The sequence below is a fragment of the Odontomachus brunneus genome, unplaced genomic scaffold, assembly GCF_010583005.1.
Source record: "Odontomachus brunneus isolate Ranch 3 - 2012 unplaced genomic scaffold, Obru_v1 Obru_scaffold_021, whole genome shotgun sequence".
NCBI classification, from domain to species: Eukaryota; Metazoa; Arthropoda; class Insecta; order Hymenoptera; family Formicidae; genus Odontomachus; species Odontomachus brunneus.
The window spans coordinates 878,353-899,698 of NW_022639471.1; the positions used below are offsets into that span (position 1 = coordinate 878,353).

A 21,346-nucleotide genomic window follows, 5' to 3' on the forward strand; every position below is an offset into this window, starting at 1 on the left:
GAGAGAGAGAGAGAGAGAGAGAGAGAGAGAGAGAGAGAGAGAGAGAAGATGCGCAATTTTCGATTATCGGCGAAATTTTCTCGGCCCTTTTAGACAAAAAAGAAATGATCAGGACGCGCGCATAATACTGCGTACGCGCTCGTGAAGGTAAATATTGTAAGCGTTTGCGGAATATGAGATTCGTCGATGGGAAATGCGATGGTTCTACAGGGGAGCATGAAGAGCCGTATAGAATTCGAAACTCCGTTGATATCAATGGAGTACGAGTAGCGTTTCAGAAACGCAGTTTCTTCCTGCTGCTTGCGCCACTTACATTTCCAGGCGGATCATCTCCTCCACAGGGGGAAATCTCACCTCGCGGAGGAGTATCCGAGCGCATCCGTGGGACGCTATCGCCGACTTGCCGTCAAGAAAAAAGAAAATAAGAAAGAGTAATCGCTGAATAATTCCGCAATGTCCGCGCGACTTGCAGGGCGGCAATCGCGGCTTAACGACGCTCCAAGAATAGAAATCGCACAGACGGTCTATTTACGGACTTTACGACGCCACGTTCGTTAATTTCTAATCGTTATCGGCGCGAGAGGAGCGAGGAAGGTCGCGTGTACGAGTGAGAGGGCGGGAATGGGAGAGCGCGACATGTTCTCGCGAAGGAACGAGACCACCCAACGACCACGTGGCCGGTCGGATATTTATGTTACGACGCTGGGCGTGTAGTAGCCACGCGTGTGTTGACGAGCTCGCTTTTTGCCGGCCCCGCTAATGCGCCGGCTTTTACTGCACCCGCCGCGGCTTTATCGCGCCGCGCCGCGCCGTTGCATCGCACGAATGCATCCTGCGCGAATGCATTGATGACCGGGATCGCGGTCGCGCCGAATGGCGCCGTCGTTGGCATCGCTCGCGCCGGCGATACATCGATTTCCGCCTGATGTATGCAGGACTCGCGGATAGCCAGCGGGGGTGGCCAGTCGCATTATCCTTCGCTCGATAAGCTGGCGAGGTTCGCCGTGAGTATCGCGAGCTCGACGTGAGTCGAGACTTCGTGGTATTTTTCGAACGTATTATCAATCTTCAGTAGACTTTCTCGAACATACAGTACGATCTATTGGACACAGGCGACTTTTTCAGCCACCTTTTTTTAACTTCCCTCTGAAAATCAATATCTTTAGATACTTTCTTTCCCCAGAGACATAGAAAAGTCTCGGCTATGAGATAGTAGCGCGACCAAATTGAAATCTGCAAATGTGCACACAGAAAATAATATAAGGAAGAGTTTACCGTTCTCCTAAATCGTACCTAATTTTTTAAATGTTTTGTAGCACGCACAAAATAAGATGTAATCTAAACATTTTTTGCTACTATTTCTCATTGCTTATTTATCTCATTTTTTATTGTTAGATATTATTCATATTCAATAATAATAAAGAAATTGACGAGATACAATTTCGATAATTGTCTCCTATTGTATTCAAGTAAATATCACAGACTCAACATTATAAGTGAAAAATAAATAATGAATAATTCATTTTCATGTCAAATAATTTAATTGAATATAATTATGTACGGTGTTTTTTTTTATTTAATGTATAATTAAATTTAATGTATAATTAATAATTTTTTAAAGTCATTCGCTTTAATTGAATACAATTTTTTCGTGATATCCTGTTAGAATAGAATGAAATTTTCTTTATGGCACTTAATTTAATCGAGTGTAAATTGTGCGATGGATTATATTTCCGAGGGAAAATCGCGCGCTTTAAAGTAAAGTCACTCGAGACGTTATTTGCCAAATAACCATAAGTTTTTTTCTTCAGGAAAAAGGGGAGAGCAGGCTTAGTTCAAACGAGATTTTTTGGTGAGCTACTAAAAGAGGGATTTCGTCGAAAAGTTTCACCCGTGAAAGGCCTTCAGACTTTTGATGGTCGTTTAGAACTGCTCGAGAGAGGCACGCGTGCGCGCGCGCGCGTTCTCTCAATGTTCTCCGTACGTCATCGATTTCCTGATTTTATTGCTCGCCTTTATCGAGCGAGTGGGTGTGAACACTCGAGTCGCGTTTTCAATAAAGAGGAACAGCAAATTCGAATAGCGGCGAGACACAAGTCTCTCGTCAAGAGTGTCGAAAACTAAAGATATAGTGTCGATTACTGGATTTTCGTCTATCTCATGCGATGAACAATATCCGGCGAGCTGCCACTCGCGAGATGAATTTGCGCTTCTAATTGATCGCGTTCGTTAGGATATTTATTATGACAGTCGACCTACGCGGAGTATAATGCGAATAGCTGTACATCAACGTCGAGGAAAGTTTGCGGAGGAGAGCGAACGCGTGTGTGTGTGTGTGTGTGTGTGTGTGAGAGAGAGAGAGAGAGAGAGAGAGAGAATGTGTGTGTATTCACGTGAAGCATGAAGTCGACGAAACATTTCCGCAGTTAGGCGAAAGGCACCCTTTCGCGCCTGAACTACTAACGCAGTCTTTCTGTCGCACGCTGACTGCGTCAGCGTGACACATCAACGCCGCAACACCGTGCGAACTTAATTAATGCTGGTGTCGTCAAAGAGAAGCATTCGGGATACATTCGCGACGACTAATTCGCGCGGCACAATTTCAACGGCGAATCATCCGTGAGACGGTCCGGTATGATCACAGAGCGCTTTGCTCCAAATCCGTCCTTCGTGCGAATCCCTCCTCGTCGATTTGTCCCAGTCGATCTATCTCCACATGAAAGCTGTCCCATCAGCATTCCCGAGCTCTTCGTGACTCGAAATCGCTCTCGGATAGGCGTGCTCTTTCAAATGGCACTCGCGCAAAATTAATTTCCGCCCAACAGACGGAAAAGCACAGCTTTGTTCCGCAAGGGTTTTCCCACTTTGATGAGTTCTCAAGCATTAATTGGCGATATCTTCCTAATACCCAATTATAATTACATCTCCATAAAAACGTAATACTCTCGAGAAAGTCCAAAGGATAATTTATCTTTCAGCCGACACGAGATCTCTTTTCCTCCATCTCGCTCTTTCCCGCGCAGTTTCTTTCGTGTTACAAAACTTACCGTAACTTCGAGACGATTTAAATCACTGACAAAGAAACTTGCGCATTTAAGGATTAAGAATCCGCCTGGGCGGGAATACCGTAATATTGTGACTAGCACTGCATGCCCGGGGAAACTTCTCTAATTTCGTTTTCTTTGTTTTCCAGGGATCTTTGACTCCCGCCGGCCGTCTTCCTCGTCGGGTAAGTCTCCAAACATTCTTCTCTAGCCGATTCGCGTTTGAAGTAAGTCTCATAGAGAGCAGCCACGAATCCCTCGGGGTCTCGTTTCATAAAACTGCAAGCTCTCTCGGCCTCGTGACGACCGAGCTTGTGTAATATAAAAAAAAAAGAAAAAACAGCCACGAACAAAGAGCACCACGTGTGTAGCCTTCATTTCGATGTGTACATTTCCAATGTATACGTGTATTTCTCTGCACAGAATTCAGGAATTTAATTTGGCGAACAATAATCAAAAAGACCGCCCTTCGGCTGTATCAAATATTATTCAGCGCGCGAAAACATTTCACGTTTGCAAATCAAGTTGGATTCTGCCGTGGTCGTCCCTTTTTTTTCTTTTATTCATTATATCTGCTTTTCATCCTTTTCCGCACGCATCGGCCCAGATTGGCGATAAGCGTCGCGGTTCGCGCGCACGCGCTCGCTGCAATAACTGAAATTAGCGAGCGAACCTATATCTGTCAGAACGTGATGTACGAGGCGTGCGTGCGTGGGTGCATACGCAATCGGCTATCGATCGGCGTGTGCGGGTCGAGATGCTCCTTGACAGGTCCTCTCTCGGAGGACGAGTGCCGTCGCGCGGTTGAAAGGACCCGCTTCGCCCGCATCGAGCTGAAGTGACAGGCCGATCATTCGGTAACGGGATTTCACCAGAACTCCGCGATCCATATCCGCGGACGGATATAATTCGATCGCGGGCGCGAGCAAGCCTCGACAGCGACATTCGAGAGCAGCGGATTCGGGGGAAACGTTGGGCTCGATTGAAAGATCCTCTTTTTTTATTAAACTGCACATTAAAGGCTCCGCAATATGCAAACCGGTTAAGAGAAAGATAAGGCCTACGGGAACTGTGCGCTGGATATGTTAGTGCTGATAATTAAATTACAAGAGGATGTTTGATGGTGTATATGCACGCGCCTCGAATATTTTCGCGCTTTTACAGCGGCGAATCAAGTCTTCTGCACTGAGAAGAAAATGTTTAGTATTTGCAACACGAATCATATAGAAAAGTCACATAGTGACTTTCTTAACTTCGCTTTTTGTTTTGACAAACATGCGAGTGGAAAGAGAATAGGTCCCCGGAATTCTGGCAATCACCGGTAGTTCAATCACGAGCGTGCTCGGTTCATCGGGGCTGTTTGGCCTCGAGTTTGATTAATTGCCAAGCGCGACGGCGAGCGTTGCCAGAATTTGCAGACATACCGCGCCGCGTCTCTGTTTTCCCCGGCTTCTCCATTGATTGGTCGCTCTCGAGAAGTATTTGCGGAACAGCGATACATAGTTGCGTGGAACACGGCATGTTCGTGTCGTCGCGTTTCATTAGAGCGCGTTTAGAGCGTGAACGAGTCGCGGAAAGATTTGTTTCTTGTCAACCGTTTTGTCGGGTTTGGCATTCACGGTATTGCGGGGGTATATTTGTTTCTCTGGCGCGCATTGATCGCGATGGGATTTTCTTCTTTTTTGTTTTTTTCGAACGGACATGTAACGGCGGACTGTCGGCTAGTCTGATATGAATGATCGCTCAGACATGACTTTGTTCTCGGTTGCGCGGGGTCTGGTGGGATGTTGAATTACGGCTTTGCGTGTCTCGCGCGCGACGTGGCGATTATTAAAGTAGGCCATCGGCGTGATCGACCCGGCGAGTTTACGCCGCCGCTTGGCTCTTTACGATTTGTGCACGTTCATCGGGCGACTCGACACTCTCCTCGCACGCAGCCAGGTGGTGTCAATCGGGCGCGATATTTTAACGCCTCCCGAAGCTTGTAGCAATTGAGAAACATGTCCCGCGGGACACTCGGTCACTCTACAATCCTCCAACAAGTTCATAATTCGACGATAGAATAATTCGATACATTAGTCCGCAGATGTGTTGAGTAACTTTTTTTTTTTTTAAGAAACAGAGCATGGCCTATGTTCCTTATTACAAAGTTATTAAGCATTCACCCGTCTTTCCTTATTACCGATACCTCACATCCGTGTACTAATTTATCGATAATATTATAATAAGGAACGTAGGCCACGTTTTGTCTGTTTTTAACTCTCCGCATGGCAATCCGGGTCAGTTGTGTTTATTCTAAGAAGTGCTCGTTTCTCGGAGTATTTTTATTTGAAAATCATTAAAAATGAAATATTGAACAATTTATTTGTCACATTATGTAATATTCAACCAAAAAGATGAACTTCAAAGGAAGTTGCAGTAATTTTTTCGAACACCCCAAAGGGAAAAAATCGAGGAGAACACTAACGACTCTGATTGCAAAGGTAATGAAAATCCATTGTGTCACACTCGAAAGGTTAAAAGGAAAACATACTCAATACATCTATGAATTAATCCATCGAATTGCAATTAATTTTCATGATTAATTTTCGATTCATTGATCACGCTTATTAAATTAATCACGATATTCGAATATATTCGCGATTTCGGTTGAAATACGCAGGTGACGTTCGTGTGTTTCGCGCGAGGATCATTTGTACTACCGATGACTCTACGGAGATGCATCATAATTAGTTGCGCAAACGCGCGTCGGTCAAAGGTATAAATAGCCTCCCGCCTGGAGTTTAAACCGTGAAAACGGCCGTTGCGAGAGGGTTAACACGATGTACAGGTATACGATGGGTTCGCGCGTAGACGGGGGGTAATTGCTAATGCTCGGAGAAGCTGCTGCCCAGCACCTGACATTATCCTTCGTTAGGGCCCAATGACTCTTCCCAGAAAGGGTAGAGAGCGAGTGTTGCGCGGGATAATGCCTCTCGGCGCGGTATAATTATAAACAATAGCCCCCTCGGGGATTAACACTCTCTCAAGTCTCTTTAAAGCTCGAACAAGATTTTGTGCATGTGTGTTCGTATTTGCGTGCGTGGGATTTTGCGACCAACGCGCAAATGTTGAAAATTATCGCGAGTTCTCTGTAATTCAGGACGAGCTTCAAGAATGCAAGAGTCGGTGTTAATACGTTGGCTGCCAGTATCACCGGTAATACATTCACCTTGTGTAAAAAAAATAGAAAATCTTATAATACATATAACAATAAGAATAAATAGAACAGTGTTTAGGACACTCTTACATATAATAGATTCCAATCGAATAGAATAAAGTAAGCCAATGAGCCCATTGAACATTGTTGAAAATCTGCGTAATATAAAAAATACATATCTCTATAATGTTTTATAAAATATTATACGTTATAAAAGAATATTATATTTTAATATTCAATAATATAACTAATATTAATAATATAATGTAATATTAATAATATAATGTAATATAACTAATTAATAATATCAATAATATAATATTTAGTAATAACTCTGTAAAAAATATGACAGTTTTATAATATTTGATTATGTGTAAAAATATTGCTGGTTTCTATTTAACGAACATTATTATGATTCGTGATTCGTGGAGAATTACATCAGATTTTTGTATCAATTTGACTGGACAAATCGCGCTTTTTAAATTTGAGCTGAGCAGCCAACGTGGCAGGCATTGCTTTCGTCGACGTGAAAATTTGTGAGGTCAGGAAAAAATTCTTTTCTTCTTTTATTTAAAACGTCGTATTTAACAGCCTCGTTCCAATGAGTGTGCGAGCCGGTCGACCACACGTGAGACGCGCCAAATTGATAATCGACCCTCACATTTGTCCGCTGGCCGAGCCCGACCGCCGTTACATCCTTCGCCGGTCCGTAGAAGCTGTCCTCGGCAATCATTTTATCGCCGTCAGATTTTCCTCGCGCCATAACAGTTCGATAAATCGAGTCCGCGGACCATCGGGAATTGTTTTATCGCCTTCCCTTGTGTGTTCCCGCCGCCTATCCTCCTCGTCCAAGAATCTCCATTCATCCCGCGGAAATGGAGACGCATTTCGCAGGAACGAGATTAAGGACGGAGAACATGAGTGGAGAGAAAAAGAGAGAAAGAAGGAGAGAGCTTTCTGATACTTCCTGGCGAACGAGCGCGATGAATTTCACCGCCGTTGTCAAAATAGGGGCCAGGACGAGGAAGAAGAATGGAGATCGAAGGGAGCAAAGGACAGTAAGGGCAGGAGGAGGGGGACGGGAAAGGGTCACCAGGGACCAGGATGCCGCATAGCCGCGGTACGTACAGGAACGACCCCTCGGTCGGCCAGAATACCGTACAGAATCCCTCGCCGTCGCTATAACCCTCGACGTCGATGGATGCCCGTAAATCGCTGACCTTTTCCCCCGAATATCGTCTCTTCTTTCCTCTTCTCTCTCTTTCTTTCTTTCTCTCCGATTCTCTTTCTCCTGCCGTCGCCGCTACCGCCATTGTCGAGCATTCGCTGCAATTTTCTTGAGAAATTCCCGTGCTTCGAATCCACTCCACTTTTTTTCTCGGCGCGACGATTTATCAATACGCGTCGGTGAGCCTGTCGATACTCGGGACGGTACATCGTGCTCATTATTATTGATTCCCTCGCGATGGTATATAGGAGTAATCCTTTCTCCGCGCAGAGTACCGCGGGAAAAGTATGCAAAAGAATGGCGGTGGAAGCGGAACAGCGCGATTGATACGCGAAATCTCTCTTTCTCCCTCACACACACTCTCTCTCTCCCTCTCACTCTTTCTCTACAAGATACTCGTGGAATATTCGTATTATGGAGCGCCGCGAGATGCATCGCAACGGCAGTCGTAAATTTTGCGCTGCATCGAGAACAACGAATCGAGTCTCGTTCGACGCTGAGATCCATAAATCTGTAAAGAAGGATCGACCCTTTCGCTAAATTATAACATTGTATATTTTATATATGGCATCTCTTTGTGTTTCATTTCAGGCAATTTATGTTTAAGTAATTTGATCAAGTTGCCAAGTTTGTTTAGACCAACATATACAAATCGAAGGTAAAATCAGGTCTTTAACATCAAACTTTAACATCAAATAGATAATTATATTTTATAATTTTCTACACTAGAGAGAGTTTAAACGTGTGTAATTTGTTATACAATGTATCAATTTTATAATTTTTCGCTCGGCTAACGACGTTGTTGGCTCTCACTTGCCTTTCTATTATTGTACTGATTGTATATCTTGTACCGTTTATATATATATATATATATATATATATATATATATATATATCTTGGGAACTGTCATTTCTTTTGTATTATATTTCAGTTTTCGCGGTCGCGAAATGAATCGTTACCACAAAATAGAGATATCCTCGTAGCGGAAACACGATGGAGTTCTCTCACAGCGCCGACTGCCGGCTCCAGCCGACGAAAGGTTCGAAACTTTTTCCTGTCCTTTTTTCCCCTTACCCCCTTCTCCATCCCTGAATGGCCCGTATTCAACTTTTCCCGGGCGTGGGCAGCAACGCGGCACGTTTTCCCCGAACGTTTTCCGAATGTAACACGACAGGAGTTATGAAAGTTCCGGCCGTAAAAGCGCCGTTAGGCATCGCTCGCGCACGGCTCGCGCACGGTTCATCGACTTTCACGACTGATCACTCTCTTTGCTCCTCTGGATGCTCCGGCGAATCAATATCCATCCACGGCTTCCCGTCCCGCTCGCCTACCTCTTTTCCACTTTTTCCGGTGTGTGTGCTGATGGATGGGCGCGTGTCCAGTGCACGCGCCCAACGACCTTCGTGTACGACTTTACGACGCCAAGTATTCTCCTGCGATATTTTCGTGATTTTCAGGAGGCTCAGTAAAAATCCGAGATCCTTCCGTCGATCAGTTTTCAAACCTGAACGCGGGTTTTTTTGTTGTTTTATTTTTTTCTCGTGTTTTATTGTTTTTTTCTCCCACATCCAAAATGGCTCTCGTATCTTAAGGTGTAGGAATATTGAAATTTCCCGTTATGCTCTTCTTTCGCCATTTACGTTATAGGGTTTTTGATGTCTCTCTCTCTTTCTCTCTCTCTCTCTCTCTCTCTCTCTCTCTCTCTCTCTCTCGCAGTCTCGTTTCTGCCAATATATTTCTTCCGGCCGCGAGCTCTCACGATAATATAACGCCATTATATAATAGATATTTCGCGCCATTTTATATTGGAACGACTTTGCGCTCACCTCGTCGATAAAATCGCCAATATAATGGCGGGACGAAAGTAGGGGAGGCCGAAACACAAATACCGGACGAAATAAAGCGCAAGAGGGTAAAGTATCTGCGATACACGACGACTGTGTAATATGCGTGAGCGCTATTTCGTAGACGGTCGAAGGGAAAAAGGGCGAGGAAAGGGACGAGATGTAGAGAAGAAATCGCGGTGGTTTCATTTCCGGCGCGGCGGCGAGCCACCCCACGACGATTTTTCGACGAAAACATCGACAAAAGTGATGATAACCAAAATGGCTGCTTATGTACTCACTCACGACAGTGACGAGGGGGATGAAGGTGGCGAAGGTGTTATTTAGAAGGGAGAAAAGGCTCGCTAGATCCGACGTATGAAAAGAACGCAATCTCGAGATTCCGCCAGTGAAAAAAATCTCTCGCTTTGTCAAAATAAAAGCATGCTTGTTTAACGATCGTTCGGGAAACAGATCGAACAGTTACCGTTGCGAATCATTTCTCTTCATTTGTTATTTTAATAAACACATTTTGGGGAGGACTAAAATATAAATCATATTTGTCCTCTATTTAGGTCGTCTATTTAGATTAAGTTAGTTATGTCTTCATTGCAGAGGTGTTGCTTAGAGCAGCAACTAACAAGTCATTTGTTTCCACTACGGGGTCACTCGCTGTCCTATATCAACAAACCATTTGTTGCGGGATGCTGGTATTGTGTTAAATTAGCAAAACTCAATGCGAGACGGAACAATGGCGAGTTAGCTAGCGGCTCGTCTCGAACTCGAGGTATCCTCCATCTACTCACATACTTCTCCGCATTTCCTTCCTTTTATATCGGGTGCTTTTTCTTTCTCTCCAAGGAAAATCAAATAAAGACCCAAGGAAAATCAAATAAAGACAACAGAGCCCACATAATAACGACGATGACGATAATGGCGGGCATTCCGCGTATCTCCTTTATACTATTCCATATTTATTTTGCTTTATTTTTTATGACGTTCGTTTGCCGCGTAACGATGATCGCTGATGGCTTCCGGTTTTTATTCCGTCGTACGAACGTAGAAAGAAGGACTGTACCGGGTAGGATCTCTTGGAACAACGCAGAATAGTAGATCTCCCACGTGGGATTCTATCCTGCCGGTTGGGTCGGTCGGTAGTGGTACGAAAGGAGTAGAATAGAGAGAAGGGTGCGCGGAAGCGAGGTGGCAGACAGGAGAAGAAAGACGGAGGGCCCGTAGGTAATTTCGGGGAATCGTTCGTACGTCCATTTATCCTCCTCCCACTCGTTTGTATCCTCGCCACGGAGGAACATCCACTCCGTTGTGTTCTTCCGTATCCCTTTTCTTCCCTTTTCCTCGGTTCGACGCTATTTTCCCTGCCGGAACCGCCGAGCCAAAGACGGGGAATAAGTCACGACGCGAAACGCAAATCGAAAAACCACCCCTTGCCCACCTCACCCTAGCAATAATGTCGGGGATTCTACCAGCGTGCCGGCCACGCGACGTCTCGGTCCGTCTCGTGAGTGATGAACCTATCAGTGTGCAGAGCTGTATCAGTCGTTACCTTCTAATCCAGAAGCGATTGCTTCGCGAGTTTACGAAGCATGAGCGAAAAGACGACGAAAGAAAGGCAACCCACGCTCAATCACCGGTACAGTCCCGAAGCGAAGTGGTCCTTTACGAAGTGATTCTAGTTATATGCTTCTCCCTCTGTATATAGTATAATAGTATATAGTATAATATTAATATAATATTATATAATATTATATAATATTAATATAATATCAATATATTAATATAACATTAATATAATATTAGTATTGTATTGACATCTATTAGATATCTATATCTTCAAAATTTTTTCCACAGTAATTTTATTATAAAATTCTTCGTGTAGCAATTTTATTTTCTTCTTGTAATTTATCTAACGTGCTTTGTCCGTTATTTTATTCTAAGACCTGCCCCCGACGGAAATGATGTCTAATAATACTTTACCTAAATCAAAAACTAACAAATGGGTCTATAAGAGCCAAGCACAGGAATTTGTTATGCATAAAAAATTTTTATATAATAGTAATTTTTACAAGATATAAGAATTATCGCACTTTTTTGTACTTTACTCAAATTCTTTTTACATAAGAAAGAGTTTCGAAACTCTTCAGCACAAAAGAGGAAAAGTGTTGTCGGACATACGATACTCTTTCATTTCCGCCAGGATTATTAAGCTGTTTGATCTATTGTATGCAAACGGTTTAATATTCAAATTAATGAAACTCCCATGGTGATAATTAATGATATTAATCAATGGAATTTTCAACCGTTTTCTCCTGGCTCATCCGTCTGGTACTTTAGTCCGACTGCCTTCTCCGTATAAGTCGCATGAAATTGGGACCAGATAGTATGTTGCACTTAAACGGTCGACATAAACGAGAGGATGAGAATACGAGACCTCGCTCTCTTTTTCGTCAGCGTCCCGTCGTTTTTCATTCTTGTCATTCGTCGTCCTCCTTTGAGACACCTTACAAATTGATTCTTCTCGATGTCGCCACTTAGTTAGTCCATTCGAAACAAGCGCGTCGCAACTGAGAATATAGCTACAAAACGAACGAGAGAAATGGAAGGTGGTAGAGGAAGAGATAGAGGAGGAGGAGGAGGAGGATGAGAGTGGCGGCAATCGAAGGTACTCGTCCCTTAATCCGCCTTTACGTTCGCGGTAAAGGTGCATAAGGCAACTTTACGATCGGTCAAATTGACGCAGATAGTTCGGACTACCGTAAATGTCGCATTCCCCAGCCTCTTACCTACGCTACTTTCGCATTTTATTTCATTCGACAAAAGCTCTCTCCAGACCGGCTGAATTGACGTGCAATTTGTCTTTTATCGCGTGACGATCTCGAGGCAAGAGGGATCGCACAAGAGAATCCGACCGTAGTCCATACTTTCCGCTCCTTTCCGACAGCGCGAATGTTGTGTAATTCTTTCTGCATAATTAATTCCACTCAGACTCTACGGAATCTTCCGATACGGGGATGCCGAAAGGTCAATGCGACGATTATGAGAGACTCCGTCATATACACCGGAAATTCCTCAGATTTTATCGCCGCATTTGCATTCTGGTTGTAGTCTGTGATAAAAAAAAAGAAGAAAGAGAGAAGAAAGACGTATTTACACGCCATAAAGATGCCGGGGCTCTAACGGCGCGTTTTCGGATTGGCGGTGGGTGTCGCGTCACCGAGTCGCCGTACTTCACGAGTGTATCGAAGCGCGCCGTCGTTATTTCTTTAATCTATCGCGCATATCGCATTGGCGACTTAAAAATAGAACTAACGATGAGTAATATGGCGAGTGTCGGACGACGGTATCTCGTCCTTATGATTCACTCACCTGAACGGCATCTCATTTCCAATTAGCTCGTGCACTAAAAAAAAATCCCTCGTTTATTAAAGCAAAAGCGCGTTTGCTGTTTGACGATCGTTCGGGAAACAGATCGAACAGTTATTTGTCACTTTAACAAACACGCATTACCTGAGATACAAATCACATTTGTTCGCGTCCATTCAAGTTAGTTATGCCTCTATTGCACAAGTGTCGCGCTTGGAGTAGCAAATTGAGAGAGTGGCTAAATTGAAAGCAAATTGAAAATAATTTTATTTTATTAGAGGGCTATTTGCCATCCTATATCAACAAACTATTGCGGATATTTTGTTAAATTAGCTAAACTTGTTCTCTCAGTGTGCGAACGCAGCACGGTAGGTCGGGCGTTGAGACCGTGCGCTGTCTGCGACTTTGTTGAAGAAAGCATGTCGGGACCACACGCGATTTTCGTGGTTTTCCTTGTTCGTTATGACGAAAGTGTCCCTATGAAAAGCGACGATGGCGACGGTCTCGGTATTCTCTTGTACGCTCTTTGATGTTGACTTCCCAAAGGATCGGCCTCTAACGACCTGACAATAGGCGAGCCGGCGAGGCGAGACAAGCCTCTCAGGTATGATGATTAAGCATTAAGTCTGTCACGAAAATCTGGCTACCGTGTTCTGCGGCTGAGTTTTTCCGTGGCAGGATGAAAAGCAGTCGCTCACGGAAAAGCGAATAGCAGTGAGACACTCGAAAATAACACACAGAAGCGGAAATTAAATATTCGGCCACGCTCTTCGCCGGGATATTCGTCAGGCCACGTAATTCGCCGTAATTCTCCGCATTTCCTTTCGCCGAGAGGAGATTAATGCCGAGCACGTCGGCCGAGAGAGCCGATTTGAGCCGCAATTTTTACTTGGGGAAAAATTCAGAAACCTCCTCCTCGGGGAGCGAACACAACCTTCGACAACGGCGAAAGTCGAGTTTCGAAGTGCGATTATATCGAAATTAGCATACTCGGGCGAGAGGAAGAGTTTTCCATCGATTAGACCGCGGTGAGATCGCGAATGACGAACCACGCGGCAAAATACGAGCAGGAAGAACGTACGTGTCGCGACATAAGAACTTGAAACTTCATTCCGATAACCGAGTCAGAATTTTGGTTCTGGATCGTGTTTTCTTTGTATTTGGTTCCGACGTTTCGTGAACATTTTAGTCAATTTCTTTAGCCTGAAAGTTTCAGGTCCCTGCTCCCTAAAGAAATGAATTGAAATGTTCACAAAACGTTGAAACTAAATACAAAGAAAACGCGGTCTAACTCCGGAAAACAGAGTATTGAATACACACACAAAAGCATAAAATATCAATTGGTTCTGCATTAAGGGGATTCTAGGTACCGACATTTCGTAGTTTGCACTGTTTTTCCTATTTGATTGCATGGCTTTTTGAATTTGAATTGCAAATGCTTTTAGAGCATTTATACAACGCATTGAACAATACTTCATGTTATGTGAAAAATAGAAAAAAAATTTGTAAGTGGGAAACATTTTTTGTTTTTTAACACGGAGTACTATGATGAGATGTCAGTTGTTTTATGTAACATGGGGTACAATGATGAGATGTCAAGTTCAATGATGAAATGTCAGCTGTTTTGATTACGGATCTCGCGCGTTGCGTATTTTTCCGTGTCCGAGTCATTACGTCTCGGATTGTGACGCACGATCGACGCACACATCGCGGCGCGGAATACGTGTATCGGCGTGCGTTGTTTACCTTCGCCATCAGCTGACCATAGAATATTTCGATGGTTATTGAAATATTCTGTATATTTAATCAGGCTCTCTCTCTCTCTCTCTCACTCTCTCTCATTCATTCATCAATATCACGTTGATTAATGTCGCATTTGTGTGAGTCAGTGTCAGTGAGTGTTCTGTGTGACGAAACGGCCACAAGCAGAGAAGCCAGGACGCGAGGCAGCTATACGTCAAATATTTGCAGGTGTGTCAAACAGTATTGGACATTAAAGTGTTGTTTGACTAAAATAATTGGTACATCAATCATCAAAATCAATCAATCGTGATATAAAGTCGTAAATAATTTAATCGATTAACTTCTTCAATGATTTAAAATTACTGCGCGATTCCCCTCAGAGCGGATTTTCTTTATTTTTTTTATTTTTTTCTTTAATAAGCACATATCTAGATTCTTTTTCTCTTTATTGCTATTTTCTTTAAAGAATTTTGCAAAATAGAATACAGAATATATCCGGCGTGAGTGGAAAGTCGCCAAAAATCGGTCCAGCATGGAACATATTAATGGATTAATGCCTAAGACTAGTATCAAATTATTCGTTAGACAAGGTGTTTTCGATTTTAACGAACCGATGACCATTTTGATGATCGTGGGTTCAACTTCTAACCTCTCAGTTTCGAAATTGGCACAACGTCTAAGGGGGAAAGAGTGTGTCATTGGTACCGCGCGGCGCGACCGTACAATCGCATGCAAAATTGAAAATGCGGAACGAGTCTGAGGAAAGATACAAGGTTGCGTGTGTGTAAGGCTGTCGTATACGCGCGTCTTATAGAGCCTATCCTGAATTATGGGGCGTGAGAACGGGTGCGCGCACGTGCCGCGCCCGAGTGTTGATTTGCATATTCTCATTTGTATGCTTGCCCAGGGATTTGACGAGAGACCATGATTTATGGAAAGCCCCGTAATAACCTCTTAATGGACGCCTATCGTGCTAGCCCGGCACTATCAGTTCGCGGGAAGTATCGCGGAATTTTGTCTCGTTCTTTACTTTGCGCTGTGTTTTGCTTGGTCGAGGTGAGATCCCGTAGCTTTAAAAGCAGCTTCGTCGGTTTCTCGTTAGCTCTCGATGGAACGTCTCTAAAGTAAGCCTTCCTTTTACGTTTCATCTCCTTTTTCTTCTTCCGTGGACGGAATTATTCACAAGAGAAAGAAAGAGAGCGTATCGAAATATTTAACTTTCCGTCTGCTTTTCTCCCGTCTTTCGCTAACGCCTTTTGCTTCGTTGGATAATACCACTTCTCTGTTCGTATATGAGTAAGAAAACTCGAGACACAAATTTTTCTTATTATTTCAGTTTCTCTACTTTCTAGTCAAAACGTCGTTTAGCTTCTAATGTTTGCAATTTTTTTTACAAAATTCATATTAGATTGAAACTTTGAAACAAATTGAAAATTCGTAACAATTGAAATTTCAACTGTTCCCCCCCAAAGTGATCCACCAAAACAGGACGGAGGGTTACATATTGTTTCGCACACTTAAGAAATTTCGAACGATGACTACATTTGTCGCTTCCCGCGACAAAGAATAAATCGCGAATAAAGTCTTGTTAAAAAAAAAAAGGAAAAAGAGGAATGAACTCGGCGTAGTTCGTGCGAAACGACAAACGATGAATTGGTCGAATTTGGAAAAATATTTATTTTCGTGCGCATCTCTCTAACGAGCAAACACGAGTATCTGTTTATTTTTATTTTTGTATTAATTACAGTCCTCGGCAACTCACACACATATACACATACATAAATATGTGCATACGGGAAACGCGCGTCGGCGACGCAAAGCGCCGATGTGAAAATCGTGCACGCGTTTCGATGACGCTGGCTAATTTCGTCTGCATCGGGGATCGAACTCAATGCCCCGCGGCTCGTCCATGAATTATACACGATGTCCCATGGTGCGATCGATCCCGGAGAAACGTCAGCAATGCGCTCACGTGGCTAATGCGATTCTCCGGCTGTGCGTATACGCGCATATAACCAAACGTCGTATGCGTATACGCTGCACGAGCGTGAGATTTGCCGACGGTGGTACGCGTTAACCGGTCGACGACGGCGCGTGGTTGAGCACGAGAAATAATTTAATATTCATTCCTATGTTTACGATGCCGCCGTGAGTAGCATCGGCTTTCACCGCGAGTACGGTGGCTTTGAAAGCGCGCACACGCCATAATGCAACACTTCGTGTATTGCGAGAACCCCACATGATTGCCTATGCACGTTGATCAAAGTAATGGCACGTGTTATTGCCGAAATAAAGCTATTCCGAATATGCACGCGCACAGATCGGATATCAGAAATATACCAAGAGAGAGAGAAAGGGAGAGAGAGAGAATGATCAATGCCATTAAAATTATGCTTGTTCTCGCTTAACCATATCTTCTTTTTTGTTATTTTAATAAGAAATAGCAATATTTATCGCAAAAATCGTTTCCCTGATGTGACTTCATTATGCAATTATAGTCTCAAATGTCACAATGGCTTTTTTCTCAGTGTACGTACTGAGAAGAAAAATATTTGAGAAATAAAACATATTTATTTGGTGAACATTAGTAGCATATTTATTTAAATTTAAATTATTTTGTTCAACTAGAATAAACAGTTGTTTTCGTGAGAAGCAACAGTTTTAGGAAAATACATACAATGTTTCCTCGTTTAAAAGGAATTTTCTTCTTAATATACAAAATATGTATATTAATAAATATGCTGTTGGTGTACGTCGAATGAATATTCCTTCCTCCTTAGATGCTTTTTCGCAGAGTAGGAGCATCGGGCTTTCCCTCGAAGTCGACTTTTATTTATCGGGATCTTGTCTTTTCTTGTAACTGACCCGTGATATCTTTCGGAGAGCTTGAAAAATGCACGGTAAAAATACTCGCGATAATTCTCGGGCGACTTTTACGCGCGTCTCGAGATGTCGCGGCGATTCTCTCGCAGCGCCCGCGACGATGCGCGTCTGAAGCGAAAGAGAGGAAGGAAAGGCACACATTTTTCTTTTAGTCGCTCAAATCAGGTCCGCGACGCGCCGGCTAAAAACGCCGGGCGGACCTGTGCTTACATGCGAAACACGTGTCGCGACCGAGAGTTTTTAGTCGTCTGACTCGCGTACGCGAGTCTGGGGTTTCTCATTCATAAAGCCACATATGTCCCTTACGTTTTTGTCGCCGTGTGTAATCACGACGAGGCGGTCGCCTGTTCGCTCGCACGTTCTGCCGGTTGCGAATTTACACACCGAGTTAAAACAGCCGGGAGTCACTGATCATCTTTGCATGAAGCTATTTGCATTGAACGCGTTCATTTGTTCGCGCTCATGAATGAACATTTGACAATCGCGTGTTTGTCGTAGCAGATTTGACTTCGCACAGACGGTCGCTGGTCGATCAGTTTGCGTCTCGTGCTTATTATCATTGAGCTGTTCCAAATTGGCCGTAACGCAATACCGGTAATTCGATATTCATTCGTCGAATGTGATTAAATGTAAAATACGTCCCGAATGGCGACGCTAATGAATTACACGCGCGGCATTTTATCGCGATTCTGCGACGAAGCGATGATTCTGTCGCTCGCACGAGATGAAGCGAGAGCGAGTCGAGCGGATGGAAAAATCCTGTCTCTCGCTGAATGAATTAAATCTTGTCGAATGAACTGAATCTTCCCAACAAAGAAATTGCATAAATAATCGTTCGATCTTCTTTCTTCCGTAACTTTTTGCGCGGTCCCGTTTCTTCCGTGTTACTTCATCGTTGTTTCCGCGAACTCTCATTATCAGGCCAATCGAAGTCTCCATCTGCATGAACCAACATCCGCGGCAAAGAAATGTTTGCCTTTTAGTCGATTGCCCAACGAGAAAATCGCGCGCGATTTACTGACCGCCCTTTTTCGTCGGAATGAAATAAAAAAAAAGAAGGAAGGGAAACGAGAGAGAGAGAGAGAGAGAGAGAGAGAGAGAGAGAGAGACAAAGAAAGAAGTTAATTTCATCGAGACTGACCGCATTGCTCTTCTGCAAAAAATCGCTCGTTGACCACGATTGGCTCACTTGCTCACGCGCGAAGAACGGGCTTTTTACCCCGCAGCTTAATACTGTTGGATTTCCCTTCCCCCTTATTAAGGAAAGCAGCTGCCTATACCCTCGGACCCCTCTCGAAAGGGACTCGAGGGGGTGGTCGAGACTAGTGCGCGTGTGGGCTCATTAAAGAGCCCGCGTTTGCTGTGGGGTTGATGTTCATGAATGTGTGTATGTATGTGTGTGTGTGTGAGCGTGTATATAACGCTGTGTGAAAGAAAAGATACCTAAAAAATTAATAAATATTTATTCGGTGGGTACTGATAACATATTTATTTAAATCTAAATTCTTTTATTTAAACAGGATAAACAATTGCTTTCATGAAGAGCTAAAAAGTTAAAAAAAAATATCTCTCTCTTTCCATAAAATATTTTATGTTAGTACGTGTTATTATATAAATATATATAATATACAGTTTTTTTAACTTCTTATCTCTTCATGAAAGCAATTGTTTACCTTGTTTAAATAAAAGAATTACATATATAGTATTCACCAAATAAATATTTTTTATTTTTTTAGATATTTTTTCTCTCAGTGCGCACATATACATACATGCACTGAAAAAAAGGATATTTGAAAAATAAGGAATATTTATTTCTTCAGAAGATTTTAATAACATATTTACTTAAATCTAAATTCTTCTGTTTAAATAGAATAAATTGCTTTCATGACAAATTACAGTTTTAGAAAAATTTAATTTGAAAAAAATTGTTTCTTGTAGAAAATATATATATGTAGAAAAAAATATATATATTACTATAAGTAAATATATACTAGTACTCATTACATAAATATATTTCATGGATATATCTTCTCTCACACACAGTGTGAATGTGTGCACAAGTGTATGGCGCACGGAGATGTGTATGACACGAGTGGGTGGAGTATTTTCCGTGACGGTATCTTTGCGGGAATTTAGTGGCGACCGGAAATGGCGACGGGTTGAAATTTCCCGAGCAGCACATGAGACAGAGAGAAGGAGTATGAGAGAGAGAGAGAGAGAGAGAGAGAGAGAGAGAGAGAGAAATGAGGAGATAGAGAAATGCTCGGCATTGGCGCGAGATTTAGCGAGGCGCGTGTAACAATATAACACCTATATCGCGGAGTATCGTTTTTTTGTCGGTGAAATGCCGACGGTTCGAGAGTACTCGGTATATCGATATTAGATACACTACTTCGTAGTATCTTTGCACGTTCGCGCAATATCTCTCTAGTGCCTCTCTTTGTTAGTATCGATGACGAATACAATGGTGGATATCGGTGTCTCGGTATCTCGGTATATTTTATAGAGCGTATCGGATTATCATGGTCGTCCGTGGAGTAACACGATTATCCCCGTTATCTTATCTTGCTCGATTAGATATCTAATCCGTTGAATTTTTATCGGCGCGCGAATTCAATTAGAATCGCCGCGTGCGCGCAATTCCGGCCGAATATTCCGCGGAAACGCGCGTAGCTCTCCGTGACACACTCGTCGACTCATAAAAAAGGTACACCTCGGCCGCTCTCGTCTTATTCTGTCGACTCTCGACTGTTCGGTCCATCTAATCTCGTCGGGATCGCTGCTGCCGCCGCCGCCGCCGCTCCTCTCCGTGAATTATTCGCCACCAAAATAGAAACTTATATTTCATTCCATTACAAATCGCCGGAATTAGAATCGCGAGCGGAAGGGACATTTTTTGCGCGACTTCGTGCCCGAGTAATGGATGACCGGCACTAATCCGGCCCGCGCGGATAAATTAATGTGGTCGTATGTATATATACAGGGTGATCCGGCGGCGAGAGATACCCCGGCCCGAGAATCGGAGCTGCGTCGAGACGCGATCGGCATTATTTGATCACTCGAAATTAACTCCGCCGATCCGTCTGTTTACACTTTCCGCCGGCGATCATCCCGTAGATTCGCGTAGTATCGCTGATGATGCCGGCTGTGGAACATTTACTTTGTCTCGTAAAGTGCAATTTCCACCCCTCCCCCTCGCCGCACACCCACGGCCGGTCCGTTGTTTTGGCGAGCGGTTGCGGTGGCGGTCCGTCTGGAAGCGGAGAGAGACGACGAAGACGACCAGACAAGAATTCAATTTACGTCGTGACAACGGTACCGTGTCTCCTCCTCCGCACGTCGACACGCGCAAAACGCACACGCGAACGCTAAACCGCGCATGGTTACGGATACAATATTAACGCTTCCGAGGGAATCGGTGCCATCGTCTGGAATTTACGGCGAGCTATTCGCGCTTGTGCGCTCAAGTCTCGCCCGGCTCGGTATAATTGTGGGAGTTTAGCGTACACTGAGGAAAAAATGTTTAGTGCTGTTTGTGACAGCATATATAGCAACAATTGCTAAATTGTAGTCAAGAAAAGTCTTTTTTATTAAATTTTACTATAACATTAACGATAATAACTTTATATGCTTGTTACTGCTACTACTTTCATGTTGGAACAATCGAAAGAATGGCTGGGGCCAAAAATAATTATAATTTTAATTAGATAAACCATTTTTTTCTCCGTGTAAGAACATTGAAATTTCAACTAATTAGAGGAAAATGTCCAGTCAACACTCTATCTGTTTTCAGCACTCTTTTACGGATATTGTTGAGTATTAAGGTGTATGGAAATTAGAAAAACAAATAAATAAATAATTAACTTCATAATTGATAAATAATTGATAAATAGTTAACTTAATAATTGATAAATAGTTGATAAATAATGAATTAATTTTTGTACATCTTAATATTGGTGGGATCCGAGGAAGAGTGCAGAGAGAGAGAGAGAGAGAAAGAGAGAGAGAGAGAGAGAGAGAGAGAGAGAGAGAGAGAGAGAGAGA

At 43.2% G+C, this 21,346-nt stretch overlaps 1 protein-coding gene across 1 annotated transcript in view; it reads left to right on the plus strand.

Moving 5' to 3' along the window:
• Positions 1-21,346, plus strand: part of LOC116842115 (stress-activated protein kinase JNK) — a 186,077-nt gene that overhangs the window by 87,359 nt on the left and 77,372 nt on the right. The window contains exon 3 of the mRNA XM_032810853.1: positions 3,194-3,229. The gene's annotated coding sequence lies outside the window, so the exon portion shown is untranslated. The remainder of the gene's footprint in view (positions 1-3,193; positions 3,230-21,346) is intronic.